We start from the raw sequence: 4,706 nt of genomic DNA, 5'->3' as shown, positions 1-4,706 counted from the left end.
AACTAAACATCGCAGTGCAGCTGAAAGACGATCGAACATATACAAAGAGCTGTGGTTTCAAACGGCCTTTTGTGAGAACCCCAAGGAATCTTATTATATCCAGATTAATACTGATTACCGAAGTATACGGTAATTAAATTTATTGAAGCCATTATGGAAGTTTGATGTTTGATAGCATAAGGTCACAAGAGTTTTCTTTCTTGATAAATCTGAAGTATAACAGGATGTTGGAGTTATCTTTCTTTGTATTGAAATCTACAGATAGTTTCCCATAATTCCATGTTATTGGGTGAATTTCCGGATTGTTTAGTCATATTTTGGAAGACAAGCCATGAATATGTGTGCACAACAAAAAAATTGAATTCCCACCCTCCCGACCCCTATTAAACATTTGTGAATTTTCTTTAGGGAATTGCTTTACAATAGTAAAATTAATTATGAAAGCATATTATGATTTATTATGTACCATTACGTACATAACTTTCCAGCAATTTCAAGATGTTTAGCACTTGGGAAGTGAGCGCACATACTGCTTTAGTTTTGTTTCTTTCAGTTTACACCAAATTCATCATGGATTTCTGGAATGCCTGGCAGGGACATTATAAGTCTGCTTAGTGTGTGTGGCCGGCATTAACTGCAGAATCATTCTGGAAATGTGTAGTGTTTTTATTTTTCTCAATTGGACTGTTAGTATAGTCTTCGGACAAATATCCTGGTGGAGAGGTGTAANCTGGTTGAGAGGTGTAAGTCTTATTACCAAAGAAATCTTGTTATTAGATTCAAAGTTAATTTGTGCCCAATATATTGGCCAGTGACTGTGGACAGTGGGCAGAATTGTTAAATGATTTGCATAAATCATTCATGATTATACTGTGTACATGACTTCAACTAGTTTTCTTTGTCACATATTTGCTGTTTAATTAAACATGGCGGAATTCTGGCAAGTTGGCAACATAACATGTTTCAATAAGCAAATATCCTATCTTATTAAGGTGGTACATTTATCATGGGTGGGGCTGCTTGGTTTTCCCAAGGGACATAAATCAGTGGTAATGTAATAAAGGGGAGATAACTCTGGCAGGAGATCGATAGATCCAAGGAAGTTATGTGTTGGCCTGCACGGAATTCCCATGGGGCTCATATTGGTTAATAGGCAACTGCTTGGAGCACGGCGTGCTTTGCACAAGGGTTGTGTTCGCCTGGTTTCCCAGGGAACGGTCCTATCTGGTTGCTGTTTTGTCCGGTCACCATGCTGGTGGGCATACAGCTGGAGATATCAAGCTTTGCCAGAGTTCTAGATATGCTTATTGATACATGTTACAGCCATCTAGTTTTTTAAATCTGTGGCCTTCAATCCCATTACTGTGTTGGAGTTGTTTGTTTTAGAATAATGGTCTTGAGATAATTAGAATTGAGAAAAATGTTAATAGTCTTATATGATGTCAACTAGGACAGTATTCCCATAATGGTGACTCTTGAAATGTCTGTTCCGTGACTTTGAAGGTAAGTATTCCTTTACTGCTTCTATGTCTATCTTTTTTTTTCATTCAGTCGGCATCACAAAACATATTCTTTTTGTGACCTTTATCTCTACCCTCTATCAAGTGATTTAGTTAAAACATGTTGCTTAGTGCAAGTAAACTTTACGATAAAATTGCTGTTACAATTAGAGAATTGTTGAAAACAGATTTTTAAATAAACCTTTTGCACCAGCTTGCTTGGAACCTCCGTGTTCCGGAATCTTAGATCACTGTGTATGCAAACTTAACGGTTTACAGGCTGTCCGCGCGACTGGCCCACTTTTTTCCCACTACTTCCGTAAATCGATTATTATTAGGAGCCATTAGGCGTTCTGCACAAAAGTCCAAAGCATACATACGGCACCGATGCTTGCACGTCAAGTACAGCATCTCTTTTCCTGGATTGACAATGTTGGGAGAGTGAGCTGTTCTATAAATTTAACTAGTGACCGAACTCAATAAAGACAAACTGTCATCGTATATAAGCTTGTAAGCTAACCGAAGGGATATGCAATTACAGCAGCATATTTTAATGTAAGTAATTTCTGTTTGTTATGTATTTTTATCGAATCATTCTTTCATGGTGACGGTTGATCTCTGTTTTATGATACGATATGTTCATTTAACAATCTTGTCTTGATAAAGGGGCGGATCGCCCTGAGAATTAAGACAAAAAGCATTGTCTGCCCCGTCGTTATTACTTCTTTATCCATATTTAGATATATTCAATATATTTTATTAAGTGCATCCTTTTTTTTACAAAACAAAACGAACAAGACAGAACATATTTGTATCACGATATCTAATCCGAATATATTTGTCTGGTGATTTATGAGCTTGATTTAAAAGCAAGTGTAAGCCATTGCCCGATAAATATAAACACGACACGTCAAAAAGATAATTAATTAGGCATTAATTTGAACAGATAAGTGAATAAAATGACAACTCAATAAGCAACACTCTCGGGTGGAACATCATCTGAAGAAGAAAACCAATTATTTAGACCAACAAAACGAAAGAACATACGTATAATGTGTTTTGCGTAAAATACCCGAACTCATGAATGTTTGTATAGCATAGTCAAAACCAGGCATAGTAAGCGTCGAGAAAAAAGTGAATTCTGAATGCAATTGTGTGCATTTGTGTAACCAGAATCTTTTTAATTCAGTCTATGTAAAACATGAACACAATAAAATACACTTAGCCAATGTCGTCGAAATGAAATGTTTTGGAATATTGTCATAATATTATATTTTGTTTACTATCTCTAAGTCGTTTAAGATCGTAAAGTGATATATGAAGTACATACTATTCGGAGTCTAGGTTATAACTGACCAATGCCAATTATAAATAATGGCACTTAGTTATATCTGCACCACATTCTACATCTCTGACATTTTTGCATTCAAAATGTACATAAAAATGTCAATATTCATTTTTATCTTACCTTAGTGTCCTTGATGTTGCTGTTGTCCTGTAGCTGGCTGGTGTCCTCCTGATGGTGGGAGATGTTGGTGCCCTTCACCCTCACATCTACAGACGCTGTCCACACAATGACGGTTATTTGCATCACAATGAAGGTCATCGTTAGCTTCACAATCGGCTTTGGAGCCACATTCTGAAAACAAGAAAGCGCCAAAATATTACCAGGAATAATAGAATGCACAGCGATGCATGTGTGATATTTTTACATCCAAATATTATGCAACAAATCTTTCGAAATTGTGACAATAAAACCTGCTCTTTACTTGAGATGTTAGATTTAGGAGAAACGCATTAATTTCGCCGAAACCCCCCCAGAGATATTCAGAGAAAGGAGAAAATAGAAACGTTTTCTTAGACATGAAGATTTATGGTGTGAATCATACGTACGTATATCATAGTTGTTGTGTAGGACGCATGTGCACAAATGAGTGCCTTGTATGGTAACACACTCCTTTTCTCCATGGTGACAGTTTGTATTATCGCAATCATCCTTATGGACACATGTTTCGCCAACTGCGAGCACCACTGTAAGTTATTGAATATCATATAAACATAAATGTATCGAGCACACAGAAACAGATAGATTTATATAAATATATTAGTAAATACGATCACAATGGAACTGCAAGGTATCCAAAAAAAGGATTTATCAACAGACCTATGCATAACGTACCCATTGTACTAAGTCTTACGGGCATGTCATATATATGATAATGCACAAATATAAGATAAAAGTATAAATAAATGTATGGAGCACACAGAAACATATTAGTTAATATAAATATCTTTTACGATCAACAATGGACATACAACGTGTCGAAAAATGATTTATCAACCGCAAATAGCATCTTTTATCACATAACTGACCCATTTTACTATGTCATAAGGCCATGTTATATATATGGTAAAACACACGTGTAACACAACATAAAGGTTTTACGATTGGTCAAAACAAACCTGTACAAAGTCATCGAATAACACGTAACTGATTTGAAAGATTTTGTTTTTCAAATAATGAATGTTTTACGATAAATGGAATCTTAATTGAGTATCCATGTCATATTGAATCTATTTAACGCGTTCAATAATTTTATATGACACGTACGAGTTTACATCGCCTATAGACTCATATCAAATTATTGAACTCGTTAAATGAATTCAATATTGCATGGATACTCATGTAAGATCCTCTTTATACTAAAGGCTGAAATTATTCGTTCAGTGATTGTGAACTACGACATTCTCCTAATCCCAGCTTTCAACAGGATACATTGGCGCACCTTTTCTCGTGCACTTTTACCTTTATTAAACGCGCCGAATATTTGTTACATGTTTTTAACCATTTGATGTGCTTAATACATTATTGCTTTTTTTCATCCGTCAATATATTCCATTTAAGTATTATACATATTTGTCTTAAGTTTGATCAGGTTAACGAGTGTATGTAGGCTTCATTCTATATGTAATGTGTTTTGTATATATACAGGAAATAGGGAGTTTTGAAAATATCTAAATTTATAAATATATCAAATATATATTTGTGGGCTGTATTATTAATCCCTACGCATGTACTTTTTCTAACTTATTTCAAAAAAATAATTTGAAATTAAAAGGATGGAAATTACATATAAACTTTCGTTGAGGCAACCAGACTGACCTAACAACACTATAATGAAATTAATAACATCTTTAAAAAGTCAA

General features: G+C 34.8%; 1 long non-coding RNA gene across 1 annotated transcript; it reads right to left on the bottom strand.

Moving 5' to 3' along the window:
* Nucleotides 1-2,412: 2,412 nt before the first annotated feature.
* Nucleotides 2,413-3,073, bottom strand: LOC110451304. Its single transcript, XR_002463056.1, has 2 exons — nt 2,968-3,073; nt 2,413-2,498 (listed from the first exon to the last, which is right to left on the bottom strand). It is a non-coding gene; the product is annotated as an uncharacterized LOC110451304 (long non-coding RNA).
* Nucleotides 3,074-4,706: the final 1,633 nt, after the last annotated feature.

Source organism: Mizuhopecten yessoensis, unplaced genomic scaffold, assembly GCF_002113885.1.
Source record: "Mizuhopecten yessoensis strain PY_sf001 unplaced genomic scaffold, ASM211388v2 scaffold5923, whole genome shotgun sequence".
In the NCBI taxonomy this organism is placed as follows: Eukaryota; Metazoa; Mollusca; class Bivalvia; order Pectinida; family Pectinidae; genus Mizuhopecten; species Mizuhopecten yessoensis.
This window is presented reverse-complemented; position numbering and strand designations above follow the sequence as displayed.